We start from the raw sequence: 21,000 nt of genomic DNA, 5'->3' as shown, positions 1-21,000 counted from the left end.
AGTAGGTAGGAGATGGAGGTGCGGCTTGGGATGGGAGGAAGGGATGGGTGAGAGGAAGAACAGGTTAGGGAGGCAGAGACAGGCTGGGCTGGTTTTGGGATGCAGTGGGTGGAGGGGAAGAGCTGGGCTGGTTGTGTGGTGCAGTGGGGGGAGGGGACGAACTGGGCTGGTTTTGGGATGCGGTGGGTGAAGGGGAGATTTTGAAGCTGGTGAAGTCCACATTGATACCATTGGGCTGCAGGGTTCCCAAGCGGAATATGAGTTGCTGTTCCTGCAACCTTCGGGTGGCATCATTGTGGCACTGCAGGAGGCCCATGATGGACATGTCATCTAAAGAATGGGAGGGGGAGTGGAAATGGTTTGCGACTGGGAGGTGCAGTTGTTTATTGCGAACCGAGCGGAGGTATTCTGCAAAGCGGTCCCCAAGCCTCTGCTTGGTTTCCCCAATGTAGAGGAAGCCACACCGGGTACAATGGAGGCAGTATACCACATTGGCAGATGTGCAGGTGAACCTCTGCTTAATGTGGAAAGTCATCTTGGGGCCTGGGATAGGGTTGAGGGAGGAGGTGTGGGGGCAAGTGTAGCACTTCCTGCGGTTGCAGGGGAAGGTGCCGGGTGTGGTGGGGTTGGAGGGCAGTGTGGAGCGAACAAGGGAGTCACAGATAGAGTGTGGTCTCTCCGGAAAGCAGACAGGGGTGGGGAAGGAAAAATGTCTTGGGTGGTGGGATCGGATTGTAGATGGCGGAAGTGTCGGAGGATGATGCGTTGTATCCGGAGGTTGGTGGGGTGGTGTGTGAGAACGAGGGGGATCCTCTTTGGGCGGTTGTGGCAGGGGCGGGGTGTGAGGGATGTGTTGCGGGAAATGCGGGAGACGTGGTCAAGGGCGTTCTCGACCACTGTGGGGGGAAAGTTGCAGTGCTTGAAGAACTTGGACATCTGGGATGTGAGGGAGTGGAATGCCTCATCGTGGGAGCAGATGCGGCGGAGGTGGAAGAATTGGGAATAGGGGATGGAATTTTTGCAGGACGGTGGGTGGGAGGAGGTGTATTCTAGGTAGCTGTGGGAGTTGGTGGGCTTGAAATGGACATCAGTGACAAGCTGGTTGCCTGAGATGGAGACTGAGAGATCCAGGAAGGTGAGGGATGTGCTGGAGATGGCCCAGGTGAACTGAAGTTTGGGGTGGAAGGTGTTGGTGAAGTGGATGAACTGTTCGAGCTCCTCTGGGGAGCAAGAGGCGGCGCCGATACAGTCATCAATGTAACGGAGGAAGAGGTGGGGTTTAGGGCCTGTGTAGGTGCGGAAAAGGGACTGTTCCACGTAACCTACAAAGAGGCAGGCATAGCTGGGGCCCATGCGGGTGCCCATGGCCACCCCCTTAGTCTGTAGGAAGTGGGAGGAATCGAAAGAGAAGTTGTTGAGGGTGAGGACGAGTTCGGCTAGGCGGATGAGGGTGTCAGTGGAGGAGGACTGGTCGGGCCTGCGGGACAGGAAGAAGCGGAGGGCCTTGAGGCCATCTGCATGCGGAATACAGGTGTATAGGGACTGGACGTCCATGGTGAAAATGAGGTGTTGGGAGCCAGGGAATTGGAAGTCCTGGAGGAGGTGGAGGGCGTGGGTGGTGTCACGGACATAGGTAGGGAGTTCCTGGACCAAAGGGGAGAAAATGGAGTTCAGATAGGTGGAGATGAGTTCGGTGGGGCAGGAACAGTCTGAGACAATGTGTCAACAAGGGCAGGCAGGTTTGTGGATTTTGGGAAGGAGATAGAAACGGGCCGTGCGGGGTTGGGGAACAATGAGGTTGGAGGCTGTGGGTGGGAGGTCCCCTGAGGTGATGAGGTCATGCTGATTATTTTGCAATTTAAATGTAACTTTTATGATTGTGAAATTATGAGCGATTGTAAAGCTCTGGAGCTCTGAATTAAATGTAGAAAATGCAGGAAACGCTCAACAGTTTTGGCAACATTAGTGAAGACAGAGTTAATATGTTAAGGCTGTGACCTTACATCAGAATTAGAAGAAGTTTAATGCTTTGTTTTAAAAGAAACCTCTGAGGTATATTTGTTTCAGTAATAGTAAGAACTGCAGATGCTGGAGAATCTGAGATAACAAGGTGTAGAGCTGGATGAACACAGCAGGCCAAGCAGCATCAGAGGAGCAGGAAGGTTGACGTTTCAGGCCTAGACCCTTCTTCAGAAATAGGGTCTAGGCCCAAAACATCAGCCTTCGTGCTCCTCTGACGCTACTTGGCCTGCTGTGTTCATCTAGCTCTACACCTTGTTATCTCTGCGGTATATTGACTGGAATGTTAAGTGTTAATTAATTTACTACACTCAGCTTTGCATCCATTGATGTGAATGGATTATAATTAAGTCTTAAATGTAGAGCCTGTGGTTTTTTACAGTCACTTTGTGCCTGGTGCTGTGTATCCCTTGATTCAAAGTTGTCATTTACATAGTGTTGTGATTTTCTACCAAGACTGTACAGTTGATTTAATAGGCCGATTCTTGACCTACAGACTTTTGGGCATGTGGGACATGGTGTCCAAAATTGTGGCAAGATTTGAAGTACGGTATCTTCTTCTGTATCTTTACTTTTCTGCTACAGCTCTGCCGAATCATTAAGGTGTTTGAGCTTGATCAAATAATGATGCAAGTTGATCGACAAGTTAATGCCATTCAGAACTATGGGCAGCAAGCTCCTCCCAGTAATTAATGTAAATGCTGCCGTGTTTCTTTTTATTTAGAAATGAAAGAAATAGGAAATTGAATTTGTTCAGGAATATTTTTGTTTGGAAACTGCTCAACTCAGGCTTTGGGTGCCACTCCTGGCCTTACATGGCAAGTACACCTATAGATATATACGGCTAATATACTAATCCAAAGTTTAGGTTGGGAATTCCCTGTTTTATTCAATCACAATAACTTCCTGAAACTGCAACAGCTTCCTGATAACAGCATTAAATAAGTCAAAAATTACTCAGTGCATGTTGACATTTATAATGTCACTGAAAGTAGTTTAGTCCATTGATTTTTGTATAATTTAAACATTTTGAGAATGCAGCTGCCTAAAACATTGCATTTTATAAGATGTATAATTCATAATAGATATTAACCTTCCCTTGAGTTTCAAGTTGGTGCAACATGTAATTTTTAGAAACCCACAGATTGTTTTATCAACGATTTTTATTAACCAATCTATTGAGGAAGCAGCCCACATTTTCAAATTACATGGTGTACATAAAGATTTGGACACCAACTACAGTTTAAATTGGCAACATACTCTGGGCCACAGGCATGGTGCTACCACAGCTCATGCCATTTAATAGTTTTTGTATATGAATATGTTAGCTTGTAGTGCAGACAGTGCCACATTTTGTCAGCTCCGAAGTAAACACTTCTTGCATACCTTTCATTTTGTTTAAATAGCTTGCATTTATATCATGACTTTAATCTGAAAAAAATGTTCCAAGACATTGCAATGTAACTTAATAAATATTGACATCAAGCCAAACAAGAAAATATTAGGATGGGGAACTAAAAGCTTTGAGATTAATTCCTTTGTTTTTGTATGGATTTTTGTGTTACTGGAGCCGGCACTCTGTGAACATTGTAACATTGAGGGGATAGACAGTTTCAAGTGCTGTTATATTTGAATATCACTGCTTTTTGCTACACGTGGTAAATTCAAAGTATTAGTTTTATTCAATCTTTCACAAGGAGCAAGGTCAGGTCTTGTTGCAGGTTTTTTCACTAGGTCACTCAAATCAGTTTCAACAATTATAAACAGTTCTGATGTCATAGTTAGCTGGAGAAAGCTAAAACAAAAACAGATATGGATCCATGCAAAAAGTAATGAAGTTGTACTGTCAAAAAAGACAACTGAGTCTGTGTAGGTAGGGACTCTGTGAGAAATCAAGAACAGTTGGATGGCCTGATGCTACTAAAGGTCAGAAATAAGTTCTAAGAACTATTCAGCAAACACATCAGAGCATAGGTACAGTCCTGATAGTTTTGGTGGCTCAGAAGGGGCCATATGCCATTAAAGGTTTCAATGCAGTCGTGAATGAAGGTGAAGGTAATCCACTAGTCGTCGTTGCTTTGTACATTGGACACAGACTTCCTATTGGTAAAGCATCCTTCAGCCATCACACTCTGCTTCCTGCCACTCAGTCAATATCAAAACCATGCTGAAGTCCAAGTAGATTATATTGCCTACATCTATGTACCTGGTCAACTCCTCAAAAAATTCAATCAAATTGTTCAGACATAACCACTCCTTAATAAAACCATGCTGACTGGTCAGAAACAGATTTATAAAGTGTGAACAGTCTTTTTAACATCTGGTAGGAGGATAAAAATGTTGCCTGATAGATAAGGGACATCACAGTCAGACTGAAAATCTGCTGGAAAGAAACATGCACTTACTGTGATTTTGCCTGTGGGATAAATGCACTGCATGAAGGAACATCTAATTACATCGAAGTAAGTCAACTCCAAATGGAGAAAATCTGCATGGAAGCAGAGAGCAGAGCTGAGGCCAAGCAGATGTGGAAAAGCCACTAGTACAAAATAAGATGTCAACTAGTGTTTCCTCTATTTTTAAACATTACATTGTGAATTACTTCCAAATTTCCGGGGAAGAATTGTTATCCAATATTTGTTAAGAGTTAATTGAAATAAAACAAACCGTACAATTCATTCATAAAATAAACATTCCTCATAATTAACATATGAACAGACGCTAACAATTAAGGGTTGAATGTGAGAAATGCATGGCTGTGGCCGTAGTTGCAACAGGCCAATGAGGGCAATGAAAAGGAACATAAATTATGGAAAATCAAGTTTATCCCACTAGCATCTATAAATTGACATTGGATATCAACATTATTATTATTATTAGGACAAAGTTACAGCTTTTTTCCATCTTAGGAGTCCTACATACTTCTTATCTAAGCAATTGCCAGTGAACTTACTTTTGAATAAATTGAAATTAAAGTCAATGGGGAATAATCTTTTACATCAGGAAGAAAATTCAGGATCTGTTTCATTGGATTTAAAATTACTAGAAGACTGTTGTCAGACAATGCTTTATAAGAAAAAAAATAAATTCTGAACTTACTGATTGGAAATCTCTAATTGAATGTTTAAAAGGATTAAATAAAGCTATGTTCCAATGGTTTGAGGTCACTGTCAAGGTTGGTTATGCATTTGCACCACTGAATATGCTAACCCCATTGAAATGGAGGCATATCTGCCTGCAGGTCTGCAAGAAGAATATTTGGCTTGAGGGAATCTTCATGCAAAACATCATTACATCATTAACAAAATATCCAGAAAATCACCTGGGCACTCAACTGGGTAGAACCAAATGCATTACATTTAATCACTTCAGCAAAGTTGTTTGGCTTTGAAAGGAGTGTGTTCAGAAATAATCTCACTTGTAAATCAGATAATTGGAACGCATTTGCCATGACCATATTTGGATCACTAGTCAGTTGGACACAGAAGGTCATATGACAAGTTAATTAACCCGAGCTATTCAATAACAGTTTTCTCTGCAGAACAAGAAAAGCAAATGAAATGGTAAAGGATCAAAACACAAAATGGTTCCCTCTCTCCCTGCAGAGAAATTGAAAGTTTCAATTACTGTCTGCTAATTTTGACCTTCTGGGTGCACCTGGTAGAAAATCTTTAAAAACAAAACTCACACCAGCAGCTATTGTCTCCAGAAGAACAAACGTATTGTCCAGCAACATCTTTAAATTGCCTTGATGCCAGAAGCAGCAGGATCACCCAGTTCAGCCTGAAAAGCCATCCTGGATAGTAACCCTCAGGAGCTATATATCCAATTAATTTTTCTGGACTCTACATTGCTTAATCTATCCTCTTCTCTTCTATAATCTATTTGCGTGAGCCTGAACTTCAAGTGTGTGCATGACAGGTAGGGAAAAAGTTGTTTTTCTTTGATATTTTATCTAGATCGGGATAAGTGAAGTAAAACTCTCCTCTTTTCTGCTTCAGGCCAAATAATGTTTGTCTGTGTTGTTTATGATCACAATGCATTAACCATAAAATGCCCACTGAAGTGACCAGTATATCATTTTGAAAACCGTACTGTGGTGAAAGAATATACAGATCAAAAAGACTTAGAGGCATGCAGGTTATGTAGCAGGTTACATTATTTGAGGCTAGAGTCCATTCAACAGTCTGATAAAGACCAGAAGGAAGCTATTCCTGAACCTGCTCATGTATGTGTTCAGGATTCTGTATCTTATGCCTGACAGAAGAGTTTGTAGGAGATCATTACCAGGGTGCGATGGGTCTTTGAGATTTCGGCAGCCTTTCTGCGGCAGCGAGCTCCATAAATATAGTCCATGGATGGAATGTTGGCTTCTATGATGGTCTGGGCTATGCACACTGACTTCTGCAGTTTCTTACAGTCCTGGGCAGAACAGTTGCCATACCAGGCCATTATGCATACGGACAGTGTGTTTTCAATGGTGCATCTATAGAAGTTAGAACACAGAACATAGAACAGTACAGCCCACGATGATGTGCTGACCTATTATCCTACTCTAAAATGAAAACTAACCTACATACCCTTCATTTTACTATCATCCATGTGCCTATGCAAGAGTCACTTAAATGTACATACTATACATTTAGTTGGTGAGGAGCCTTATGGACATGCCGAATTTCCTGAAACACCTGAGGAAGAAGAGGCATTGTTGTGCCTTATTGACCATCACATCCATGTGGGAAATCCAGGACAGATCATCGATTATCTTCACTCCGAGGGACTTGATACTCTTCCCTCTCTCAGTTTTATTGACGTAGATGGGGATGTGTTCTCCTCCTTTCTTTCTGAAGTCAATGATCAGTTCTTTAGTTTTGCTGACATTCAAAGACAAATTGTTTTCATTGCACCACGTCATCAAGCCCTCTATTTCCCTTCTGTATTTTGGCACATTGTTGTTAGATATTCATCTCACTTCAGTGGTGTTGTCAGCGAATTTATAGATGGCATTCATTTGGAATTTGGCAACACAGTCGTAGGTGTACAGGGAGTACAGTAGGGGACTGAGGAAACAACCTTGGGGGGCTCTAGCATTGAGTATTATTGTGCAGGAGGTACAGTTACCCATCCTCCCTGATTGTGGCCTATAGGTCAGAAAGCTGAGGACCCAGTTGCAGCGGGTGGAGCCAAGACCAAGGTTACACAGTTTGGAGATCAGTCTGGAGGGGATAATGGTGTTGAAGGTAGGGCTGTAGGCAATGAGCAGGAGTCTGACGTAGGTATTTTATTGTCCAGATGTTCCATGGGTGAGTGCAGGGCTAGGGATAGGGCATCCTCTGTGGGTCTGTAATATTTGTAGGAAAACTGTAGGGAATCAAGACAGATTGAGAGACTGGAGTTGATGTGGGCCATGACGAGCCTCTCGAAGCACTTCATGATTATCGAAGTCAGAGCTATTGGGTGGTAATCAACTCCTCTGCTGCTGAATTATTATGTTCCTTATCTGACATTCATTACTCTGTATGAGCAGAAAGTTTCCCCATTAAATACAAGGAAGATTCCAAACACATTTCTCTAGTCACCAACTCCATTCCTTTCCCTTGCAACTATCTGGGACCAAACCAGTCAGTACACAATGTAGGTATTAGATTTGCTTCCAGAAGAGGTTTCTGACCACATATCCACACCATTACAAAGAGTATTCAAAGTGGATGGCAAGAAAGCACGAACAGGGTACTGAGTTGCATGAAGAGCCATGATCATATTGAATGGCAGAGGAGGTTTCAAAGCTAAATAGCCTACTCCTGCTCCTGTTTTCAATGTTTCTATGTATTTACTTCCACTTGCGTCACATTGCCCAACTTTGCCCTGCCTCAACTTATTTGCTGACAATGACGTCTCAGCTTCTTGAGTAGATTTGTAGCTCGGGTTGTGGATGCTATAGTTGGCTCGTTCACCGAGCTGGTTTGTTAGTTTGCAGACGTTTCAATACCCTGCTGGATAATGTCATCAGTGCAGCCTCCGATGAAGCATTGTTGTGTTTTCCCGCTTGTTATTTAAGCTCTAGGGTTTGTTGGAGTTGGTTATCTCATTTCTAGTTTTTCCATGCAGTGGTGTGTTTATAGCATACAAAACTAGATCAACCCTACTACAACTGCTAGCAAGAACCAAAGATCCCTTACCCACTATGGAATGAACCAAAATAATGTATAAGATTCCATGCAAGGACTGCGACAGACATTACGTCGGAAAGACAGGAAGGAAACTGGCCACAAGAATATATGAATGCCAACTAGCAACAAAAAGACATGACCAATACTCACTCGTCTCCATACACACAGACAAGGAGAACCTCCAGTTCAATTGGGACAATTTCAGGTTCCTAGGACAAGCTAAACAGAGGCAAGCATGGGAATTTCTAGAGCCTTGGCTGTCCACCAAGAAGACCATCCATAAACACGTAGAATTAGGCCCTATTTACATATCAATACAAAGAAAAACTGGAAATGAGGTATCAACTCCAAGGGACCCCAGAGTTTAAATAACAAGTAGGAAACACAGCAATGCTTCATCGGAGTCTGCACTGATGGCGTTACCCAGCAGGGTAATGAAACATCTGCAAACTAACAAACCAGCTCAGCGAGCCAACCAATCACAGCAATGACCGCTCATTCATGTCTTTGCTATTTCTAGATGTGACTATTCCACGACTATCCCACTTGCTGGCCTTCCATATTCTAACATCTGTAAACTTAAAATATTTTAATTATCTTACAAACAAATCTTCAAGCAGAAGAAGGTACCTTGTTCTGCTTGAAGATTTGTTTGTAAGATCAGGACAGTTGTAGATTTATGGGAGATATGGGCATTTTCTGATTTATCTTTACTATGAACATAGTGACATTCAACAACATAGGGAAGAAGTTATTAAACTACCTGTGTCTTTGTTTACTCCCACTAACCTATTTACCCTGTGCTTGCTGACCTATATATATGGAAACAAAACTCATTATTCGAGACTCATGACAATGGTTTATGTGCTCCACCAGTTCTCTGGATTCCTGCCCAACCTAAATGCCAAACTCTTCCTGTCCAGGTTTCATCACTCCAGAACACAGGCTTGGTAGAATTTGTGGTTTGATATTCTTGGTCAGCTTGCTATTTTCTACACTATTTTTACTTATACTGAATGTAACAACTGCAGTTTTTACAACATGTTGTGTTAATTTCAGCATCAGGTGACAGATTGCTGGTAACTGTGAAGCTTAGATATATGCAAATTTCAACACCATCCTGCATCACATTGTAAATGTGGATAGAAGACAGTGTGGTAACACTGTGAAGAATGAAATGTGTCTTGCTGATGCTGATGGTTAAACCATGTGTTAAGGATAATTACTCATGGGGTTAACTGGCCCAGTTTGGTTTGAGAGCTGAATAAACAGAACACTTTTTGGATCAATTGTGAGGTTTCCATCTAGTTTCTATGTAGTAGTTATTTTGCTTCAGCAAATCCTACACTCTCTTCACCATTTCCTCTGAACTAATACCCTGTCAGATGAATGTGCAATACTTTTCTGTCAGTGATCCACTTTCAGCAAGCCTGGCTTCTTGTAGGGAAGTTGTATCGGTGTTCAGCTTGCTAGTTCCATGTCAATTACAATTGACTAGCAGGCATTATCAATTGGCTACACTTGGCATTCTAATTTACTCAATACTGTTTCTGTCTTTTCATATGTTTGTTTGTTAGTGTAATAGATTTAATCCATGTATTGATCAGACTCTAAGCTTCTAGCACACATTGAAGCAGCTGGTCCATGAAAGACCAGCACCAGACCTGCTGGATGCTTTTCAACTTGAAATGAGCCATGGCTGACGAGTGGAACGCATTCGTCTCTCTGGCCATTGGAGACAGCCGATAATACCGAATCTCTATGCCAATCAAATCGGGCTTATCTCTCGCTACTGCTAGCCCCATGTTGTGTTAATACTCTGTATTCTGCACAGCTCAAACCTGGGAAAAATATGTGGAGACTGTGGGATGCACAAACATCTTCCTCTTGATCTTCCTCTTGATCTCTCCGCATGGGTCGAAAGAAAGTAGAGAATGACATTTGGTACTGGCTTGATTGCAGAAGCTGCATAGATGAATTATTTAGATGCCAGCCCACTTTTGGATTCCACTCCAAATTTTCTGCTAAGGTTTACTCACTTAGTCTTCAACAGACCTCAGGTATCCGCACGTCAGTGTAGTATTTGTGTAGAACTGGAAGTTTCGTTTACAAGTGCTACAGCATGTCCACACACTAATGCATTTGCATATTATATGTCTGGATTGCAAAGCATCCTGAGTTCCTCTAAAACTTCAGCCTTGGGGATCTGACGTATTCAGTTTCAGTATGTTACCATGAGGAAGAAGAGCTAGGGATTTCCTTATGGACTGTTAGGGAGGGGTATACACTTCTGCTCTCTCTTTCACCATTTCTCTTTCGCATCTCAATGGTGGGGGGCTGAAAATGAGTATCAAACTGGTACACAAAAAGTGGAAAGTACACTTTCTCTTCACCTGCACATTTTACCCATCATGCCAACCTGTTGGACAAACTTATCTGTCTGATTTCTCCCTGGCATTGCAAAACCCTTTGACCAATAGTTTTAGTGCTCTCCAATGTTTATGATAACTCTTGTGACTCAAAATGTGAAACAAACTAAAAATTCTATCCTAGATAATGGGAACTGCAGATGCTAGAGAATCCAAGATAACAAAGTGTGGAGCTGGATGAACACAGCAGGCCAAGCAGCATCTCAGGAGCACAAAAGCTGACATTTCGGGCCTAGACCCTTCATCAGAGAGGGGGACAGGGAGAGGGTTCTGGAATAAATAGGGAGAGAGGGGGAGGAGGACCGAAGATGGAGAGAAAAGAAGATAGGTGGAGAGGAGAGTACAGGTGTGGAGGTAGGGAGGGGATAGGTCAGTCCAGGGAAGACGGACAGGTCAAAGAGGTGGGATGAGGTTAGTAGGTAGGAAATGGAGGTGCGGCTTGGGGTGGGAGGAAGGGATGGGTGAGAGGAAGAACAGGTTAGGGAGGCAGAGACAGGCTGGGCTGGTTTTGGGATGCGGTGGGGGAAGGGGAGATTTTGAAGCTGGTGAAGTCCATATTGGTGCCATTAAGCTGCAGGGTTCCCAAGCGGAATATGAGTTGCTGTTCCTGCAACCTTCAGGTGGCATCATTGTGGCACTGCAGGAGGCTCAAGATGGACATGTCATCTAAAGAATGGGAGGAGGAGGAGTTAAAATGGTTTGCTACTGGGAGGTGCAGTTGTTTATTGCAAACCGAGCGGAGGTGTTCTGCAAAGCGGTCCCCAAGCCTCCGCTTGGTTTCCCCAATGTAGAGGAAGCCACATCGGGTACAATGGATACAGTATACCACATTGGCAGATGTGCAGGTGAACCTCTGCTTAATATGGAAAGTCATCTTGGGGCCTGGGATGGGGGTGAGGAAGGAGGTGTGGGGGCAAGTGTAGCATTTCCTGTGGTTGCAGGGGAAGGTGCCGGGTGTGGTGGGGTTGGAGGGCAGTGTGGAGCGAACAAGGGAGTCATGGAGAGAGTGATCTCTCCAGAAGGCAGACAAGGGTGGGGATGGAAAAATGTCTTGGGTGGTGGGGTTGGATTGTAGATGGCGGAAGTGTCGGAGGATAATGCGTTGTATCCAGAGGTTGGTGGTGTGGTGTGTGAGAACATTCCATCCCCTATTCCCAATTCCTCCGCCTCCACTGCATCTGCTCCCAGGATGAGGCATTCCACTCCCGCACATCCCAGATGTCAAAGTTCTTCAAGGACTGCAACTTTCCCCCCACAGCGGCCGAGAATGCCCCTGACCGCGTCTCCCACATTTCCCACAACGCATCCCTCACACCCCGCCCCCATGACAACCGCCCAGAGAGGATCCCCCTCGTTCTCACGCACCACCCCACCAACATCCGGATACAACGCATCATCCTCTGACACTTCCGCCATCTACAATCCAATCGCAACACCCAAGACATTTTTCCATCCCCCCCTTGTCTGCTTTCCAGAGAGACCACTCTCTCCGTGAATCCCTTGTTCGCTCCACACTGCCCTCCAACCCCACCACACCCGGCACCTTCCCCTGCAACCGCAGGAAGGCTACACTTGCCCCCACATCTCCTCCCTCACCCCCATCCCAGGCCCCAATATGACTTTCCATATTAAGCAGAGGTTCACCTGCACATCTGCCAATGTGGTATACTGTATCCAATGTACCCGGTGTGGCTTCCTCTACATTGGGGAAACCAAGCAGAGGCTTGGGGTCCGCTTTGCAGAACACCTCCGCTCGGTTCGCAATAAACAACAGCACCTCCCAGTCGCAAACCATTTTAACTCCCCCTCCCATTCTTTAGATGACATGTCCATCATGGGCCTCCTGCAGTGCCACAATGATGCCACCCGAAGTTTGCAGGAACAGCAACTCATATTCCGCTTGGGAACCCTGCAGCCTAATGGTATCAATGTGGACTTCACCAGCTTCAAAATCTCCCCTTCCCCCACCGCATCCCAAAACCAGCCCAGCCTGTCCCCTCCCCCCACTGCATCCTAAAACCAGCCCAGCCTGTCTCTGCCTCCCTAACCTGTTCTTCCTCTCACCCATCCCTTCCTCCCAACCCAAGCCGCACCTCCATTTCCTACCTACCAACCTCATCCCACCTCCTTGACCTGTCCATCTTCCCTGGACTGACCTATCCCGTCCCTACCTCCCCACCTATACTCTCTTCTCCACCTATCTTCTTTTCTCTCCATCTTCGGTCCTCCTCCCCCTCTCTCCCTATTTATTCCAGTTCCCTCTCCCCATCCCCCTCTCTGATGAAGGGTCTAGGCCCAAAACATCAGCTTTTGTGCTCCTGAGATGCTGCTTGACCTGCTGTGTTCATCCAGCTTCACACTTTATTATCTAAAAATTCTATCCTACCTTGTTCTGCTTGAAGATTTGTTTGTAAGATCAGGACTGTTGTAGATTTATGGGAGTTATGGGCATTTTCTGATTTATCTTTACTATGAACATAGTGACATTCAACAACATAGGGAAGAAGTTATTAAACACATGAGCTTAATTTTCAAAGGCTTTATTATATGAAATCTTCTAATCACAAATTTTGCAGCCCTATTCGTTTAGAAGGGTCTCTCCAACTAAATGTTTATTATGGTCTAAGGATATTTGAAATAAAATATATTACACACTACATATTAAAATGTTTAATTGCTGTGGGCTGGTAATTCAGTTTTATTCATAGTTCACTATTAACCACTTCAAAGTCAAAGAAGAACTCTGTTCTTGGTGCCAGAGATGGTAAATTATAGATAGGCAGCGGAAACGAATGCTCCGCTGTCTTGGGGATATACAATTAAATTACATAAATCCAATGAAAACAATCTCTGTGCAAATGTTTTTGCAAAATATTGAGAAAGGAAATGAGCATAAACAAGTCAGTTATTACATCAATCTAATCTGCATGCCGAACTCAGAAATTAAATCATCAGCCTTCATATTATGAACGCATTTTCAAAATGCTTATTTTTCTGACAGTAGTGATGAAAGGCAAAAAATATTTAAAATGCTACCTTTTCTTTCATGTTACAAACACTGATAGGCCTGCTGTGTATTTATAGCATTCTCTATATTGTTTCATGTTTTCAGCGTTTTCATTTTTTATTGTTCTTCTTGTTATGCCAAAGAACAATTATCCATTAAAGGGATGATTGTACCATTCAACTTTCCCAGTGGGAGATGCTGCTCACAGGGAGTGGATCTCAGGAAATCATAAGCATGCAGCCCATGATTTGCAGTACATTAATTTTAATGGATTGGGGACTTTCCAAGATGTGCCCATTATGAGGAACCAGTAACCTTAAACATGAAGTTACACTTCTTTGTACAGAGGAAGTTGCAATAAAATTAAGGCTTATGCATCATTATTTAGAATAGAAGTTGCATAATTGAAATAGTTCGCTCAGTAAAAACGCATTAATTCATCGAATCAGATTGATCTGTTATGCAATGTGCCTCCATTATCCAGATGTTGTAATAGAGATGCAGGAAGTGAACGAAAGGAGGGCTGTTCTGTTTGAGTCTCAGGGGCACTTGGCTTCAGGGGAAGGTGCTTGCAATTTGATTGCAGGAAGAGTTGATGACATACTCTACCCATATGATAAAGGAGCGATGGGGGGCATAAAATGATTCAACAGCCTCAGTATATCCACGAAGACAAACTTAGACAACATTCCCATGCACACAAAGATGAAAAGCATGACTGTCGTTTACAGCCTAAGTCCACTGTTTTATACTGCAGCCTATAACTCTGTTTCTAAAGCTGCAGATTTCCTCTGGTCTATTGTCTCATAGCTGATCTGGAAAGCTTTCTGCTTTTCTGTGTATAACCCGAACTTTTGTGTGTTGGCACAAAATTTTCTTCTCTGGGGTTCATCCAATCTCTGGATCTGTACCAATAATCTCCACAGGACTGCTCACTATGCTGATTGAGTAGGCAGATCTAGCATCCAAAAGCCATTCAGATCACAATTACTGATCACCATGTGTGGCGAAGCTAAAATAAATCTTCAGATTAACACATCTGCTCACCAATGTGTAGTGGTGGCTAAATAACATGTCACATCCTCTGCCATGATTACCTTCTAAGTATAGAAGATAACAAAGTGTGGAGCTGGATGAACACAGCAGGTCAAGCAGCATCACAGGAGCACAAAAGCTGATGTTTTGGGCCTAGACCCTTCATCAGAGAGGGGGGTGGGGTGAGGGTTCTGGAATAGAGAGGGGGAGGCGGACCGAAGATGGAGAGAAAAGAAGATAGGTGGAGAGGAGGCTATAGGTGGGGAGGTAGGGAGGGGATAGGTCAGTCCAGGGAAGACGGACAAGTCAAGGAGGTGGGATGAGGTTGGTAGGTAGGAAATGGAGGTGCGGCTTGGGTTGGGAGGAAGGGATGGGTGAGAGGAAGAACAGGTTAGGGAGGCAGAGACAGGCTGGACTGGTTTTGGGATGCACCTCCCAGTCACGAACCATTTCAACTCCCCCTCCCATTCTTTAGATGACATGTCCATCATGGGCCTCCTGCACTGCCACAATGATGCCACCCGAAGGTTGCAGGAACAGCCACTCATATTCCGCTTGGGAACCCTGCAGCCCAATGGTATCAATGTGGACTTCACCAGCTTCAAAATCTCCCCTTCCCCCACCGCATCCCAAAACCAGCCCAGTTCGTCCCCTCCCCCCACTGCATCACACAACCAGCCCAACTCATCCCCTCCCCCCACTGCATCCCAAAACCAGCCTAGCCTGTCTCTACCTCCCTAACCTGTTCTTCCTCTCACCCATCCCTTCCTCCCACCCCAAGCCGCACCCCCATCTACGTACTAACCTCATCCCACCTCCTTGACCTGTCCGTCTTCCCTGGACTGACCTATCCCCTCCCTACCTTCCCACCTATACTCTCCTCTCCACCTATCTTCTTTTTTCTCTATCTTTGGTCCGCCTCCCCGTCTCTCCCTATTTATTCCAGAACCCTCACCCCATCCCCCCCCTCTGATGAAGGGTCTAGGCCCAAAACGTCAGCTTTTGTGCTCCTGAGATGCTGCTTGGCCTGCTGTGTTCATCCAGCTTCACACTTTGCTATCTTGGATTCTCCAGCATCTGCAGTTCCCATTATCTCTGATACAATTCTTACGTTCTAAGTATATGTCTCTCTAGACCTGTGTGGTCTCATGCCGATGAGGCTATCAGCCACCTTCTGGCCTAACTAGATGAGTCTCTTGCAGTAAACTATTTACAAGTGACAAGGCCATGGTATACTCTATATTGACAAAAAGAATGTTTCCTCCACTCTCTTCATCTTATTCTCCTCAGGACAATTCACAAAAAAAAAACAATTTAAGGGAAAAACCAACCTTCATATTTTCTAAGAGGAGATTGTTCATTGGTTAGCCAGTTGAATTTGATTGGCAGATGCAATGTCATGGAAAAATGCATCAATTAATAATGATTGACAGTTAATAGGCCAGAGCTATCGAAAATTTTAAGCCAGTCAAGTTAATTCTGATTGATCAGGGCAGTGACCCAACTCATTTTGTTCAGTTGAAATAGGGACAGTGCGCGTACATGTACTTTCTGCCTGTAAAGAATAGGGCCCTGCATGTTAATATATGTAACTTCCATTCCATTGACTGTGCCACACTGTGAGCCCAACTAAGAGCACTGGATGTAGGTGTCAGTATAATTCTTCACACACAGGATTATCTAGCAAATGCTGTCCAACTCCAGAAACACGTCTAATGTTGGATGCTGTGTTGTGAGATTTACAAACATGAGATATCTGGTTGAACATGGTTAGTACCTTATTCATTGTAAACAGCAGAAGGAATATGCTGTTAATGTGATTCAGCGTTCTTTGAGGTGTACAGGCTGTATACTTGACATCATAAAGGCGGAAGTTCATCTATCACGTTACTCATTCATATGATAGGAGAGATAATGGGAACTGCAGATGCTGGAGAATTCCAAGATAATAAAATGTGAGGCTGGATGAACACAGCAGGCCAAGCAGCATCTCAGGAGCACAAACGCTGACATTTCGGGCCTAGACCCTTCATCAGAGAGGGGGATGGGGAGAGGGAACTGGAATAAATAGGGAGAGAGGGGGAGACGGACCGAAGATGGAGAGTAAAGAAGATAGGTGGAGAGAGTATAGGTGGGGAGGTAGGGAGGGGATAGGTCAGTCCAGGGAAGACGGACAGGTCAAGGAGGTGGGATGAGGTTAGTAGGTAGATGGGGGTGCGGCTTGGGGTGGGAGGAAGGGATGGGTGAGAGGAAGAACAGGTTAGGGAGGCAGAGACAGGTTGGACTGGTTTTGGGATGCAGTGGGTGGAGGGGAAGAGCTGGGCTGGTTGTGTGGTGCAGTGGGGGAGGGGTCGAACTGGGCTGGGTTAGGGATGCAGTTGGGGAAGGGGAGATTTTGAAACTGGTGAAGTCCACATTGATACCATTAGGCTGCAGGGTTCCCAGGCGGAATATGAGTTGCTGTTCCTGCAACCTTCGGGTGGCATCATTGTGGCAGTGCAGGAGGCCCATGATGGACATGTCATCTAGAGAATGGGAGGGGGAGTGCAAATGGTTTGCGACTGGGAGGTGCAGTTGTTTGTTGCGAACTGAGCGGAGGTGTTCTGCAAAGCGGTCCCTAAGCCTCCGCTTGGTTTCCCCACTGCTCCACACTGCCCTCCAACCCCACCACACCCGGCACCTTCCCCTGCAACTGCAGGAAATGCTACACTTGCCCCCACACCTCCTCCCTCACCCCTATTCCAGGCCCCAAGATGACATTCCACATTAAGCAGAGGTTCACCTGCACATCTGCCAATGTGGTATACTGCATCCACTGTACCCGGTGCGGCTTCCTCTACATTGGGGAAACCAAGCGGAGGCTTGGGGACCGCTTTGCAGAACACCTCCGCTCAGTTCGCAACAAACAACTGCACCTCCCAGTCGCAAACCATTTCCACTCCCCCTCCCATTCTTTAGATGACATGTCCATCATGGGCCTCCTGCACTGCCACAATGATGCCACCCGAAGGTTGCAGGAACAGCAACTCATATTCCGCCTGGGAACCCTGCAGCCATATGGTATCAATGTGGACTTCACCAGTTTCAAAATCTCCCCTTCCCCCACCGCATCCCAAAACCAGCCCAGTTCGTCCCCTCCCCCCACTGCACCACACAACCAGCCCAGCTCTTCCCCTCCACCCACTGCATCCCAAAACCAGTCCAACCTGTCTCTGCCTCCCTAACCGGTTCTTCCTCTCACCCATCCCTTCCTCCCACCCCAAGCCGCACCCCCAGCTACCTACTAACCTCATCCCACCTCCTTGACCTGTCCGTCTTCCCTGGACTGACCTATCCCCTCCCTACCTCCCCACCTATACTCTCTCCACCTATCTTCTTTACTCTCCATCTTCGGTCCGCCTCCCCCTCTCTCCCTATTTATTCCAGTTCCCTCTCCCCATCCCCGTCTCTGATGAAGGGTCTAGGCCCGAAACGTCAGCTTTTGTGCTCCTGAGGTGCTGCTTGACCTGCTGTGTTCATCCAGCCTCACATTTTATTATATGATAGGAAAGCGTCTTTTTGGATTGACCCGGATGTTAACGGCAAACATCACTTGCACTGTTATTGTAAAATAGCTAGTTTCCCCTAATCAAAGGAAAGTACTGCAGAAATCTTTAAAAAAAAGAGAATGCTGGAAAGACAAAGCTTACTGGCAACATCTGTTAAGAGAGAAAAACACAGTTAACGGAAGTTATACTCTACTCAGAACTTTAACTCTGTTATTCTCTGATCTGCTGAGATGCACCAGTATTCTCTGTTTGTTTGAGCTATATTCACCTGTTACTCAAACGTTTGAAATATCTTACCTAGCCAGGGTAATCTGAGCTATACTGGCCACCTTTCAGGACCATGGCTGACTGCCTTACGGTGTTTTAGGAGTTTATTAGATACGCTGTGGGAAATGATGTGATCAGGAGAGCTTTTTTCCAAGAGCATGGCTTTGATGTGCCCTTTTGCAGCATCAAATTTGCATGGTGAACAAATTGCTCAGGCCATATGACATTGTCCATAAGAAAAATCTTGTAGCGTATACAACTATATAATCCCAACTTTTCTATTCACCAGTGAAGGCAGATTTTCAGTAAATATACTAGAGAAACCCCTGGCTGGTTTCTCAACTAGGAAATCGAGGTAAGGCATTTTACATTTACAGTTCAACTGTGAGTTTGAGCACAGAATGGAGTACATCAGGATGTGAGGGAACTTTTACACGCTGGTGTGGATTCAAATATGTAAATGCATCATTTACATATGAATGAGGAATGACGTTAGGAGTCATTCATCAAAGGATACATTTCTCATGGAATCCAAACAAAATGTTTGTCAGTGCTGGGCCTAGTGAGGATCCTATGACAGCACCATCTACTTGGGCATACATTGTGTCATTAAAATTGTACAAAACTATGAAATTTGCAATGCTGGCAGGTCTGGACTACCCTGATATGATGGTGTAGTGCAGATGTTTGTGGCTTCCTTGAATGGCTTATTGGTGAATAAGATACCAGAGTCAAACAAGCACATGGACATGGGCCTTGCTTTGATGTACACATTCCACATGGTCTTCACTGACATAAAGGAATCTTTCACCATATAAGTGGAAGACCTGTTGAAAACTGGTTATAACAGTTCATCAAACTATTTGGTAAATTCATGTTGTGCAGAACTGGTTGCAGATAAGGTAAGGCATAAAGGGGCATCACTTCTGGCATCTTGGGCATTTTGCATATTCATTGCCAAAGTGACCTGTAAGAAAAAAACCTATCATAAATATCATCTGGCAGCTCATTGCTTTTACACATCCCCACCAAATGCCTTTGCAGCTTGCTAACGAGTAAGGATGCCCAGTTGTGCAGAGCCATAGGTCCCATGCATATAAATTTGGACCTAACATTAATTCTGATGTACATATTGTTAATATAGCCACATTTGTTAAGGGTGGCTACTCCTATCCATTTGTTGAGTGAACTGTTTTACACCCAAGTTGACCTTGAGGCATTCGTGTCACGTGTGAATATCAAACAAGTTGTTCAGAGCATTGCAACATGTATGTGCTAGACCAGTCAGCTCCTGACCTTCTCCCAACTTTGATCCAAACATGGGCAAAAAAAGCACAGTTCCAGAGAAGAGGCAAGAATGAGTAACCTTGATGTTATCATAGCATTTGATTTGATTGTGCCTTCAAGGACCCCCAATAAATTGAACTTGATTAGAATTGAAGGAAAGCAATCCATTGTTGAACAAAGGATGTTGGTTGCATTTGTTGGAGACTAATCCTCTCAACACTATTTCGCAGGCTAGTGTTGTGGCTTAATACTACAACTGCTTTTTTCCCATCATGACGCCAGGATTGGTAAAGTTTGCTGATGGCTTCAGTGTTTCAGCAGGGCCTGGACTACATTCAGGCTTGGGATGATAAGTGCCAAGTTCCATTTACATCACACAACACCTCAGTAATGACCCGAAAGCAGAGGTCACTGGCTTAAGCCTCCCCCCAATCCAGATGGCACCTACCCTGAGCACATTGACTACCTACTTCAAAAGTGGAAGATGAGGGATGACAAGTCTAACATTGAGTATCAGTGACTGCTGCGGAATACATCACATCAACCCACTCGGCCAGATTACCAAATTATGGAAGGCATCTCAGTTTTTCACACCGTCTCTCAGAAAGCCATTGAATTAGTGACCAAACTAAATATCGCTTCTTAAGCTCATATAAAAGTGATTGTAATTTCGTGTGGCTTCTATAACTTCCCTGACATATAGAAACTGGAAAATAGCAAGTCTGCATTAAACAATAGGCCCTTTGGTTGTCCTAATCATTTGCATTTTTCATTGGGATATTTTTCTAATTTGGCCATGTGAAGATATTGTCCCATTCAACCCTTCTTGAGACATGATTCAATAACTCACCCTCTCCTCGCAGTAATTGTTTTGACGTCCTATCTGAAATTAATCCTTTTCAATCATTATTCAAATTTCCTTGTTTTGTTATTGTGTACAGTCAAATCTTCTGGATTAATAGCATCAGATTGTTTGAACCAAACATCTTACATCCATGACGCAATTGCTATGCAGACATTTTCTTCCAAAAATCCATTTTATTCGTAGTATTTGTAAATTTACATTCCAAAACATTTCAAATTACACAAGATATTATAGAAAGTTAAATAAAATGTACCCTTTTCCAACAGTATGTTGAAATCAGATATGCCTGAATACAATGGAATACCTCTGATATTTACCACATACATTCCATGTCAAGCTCATTTAAGTTTTGAGTATGTTATGGTAGAATGAC

Source organism: Stegostoma tigrinum, chromosome 5 (assembly GCF_030684315.1).
Source record: "Stegostoma tigrinum isolate sSteTig4 chromosome 5, sSteTig4.hap1, whole genome shotgun sequence".
Lineage (NCBI taxonomy): Eukaryota > Metazoa > Chordata > Chondrichthyes > Orectolobiformes > Stegostomatidae > Stegostoma > Stegostoma tigrinum.
The sequence above is the reverse complement of the archived record's forward strand: the minus strand, read 5'-3'. Positions refer to the sequence as shown.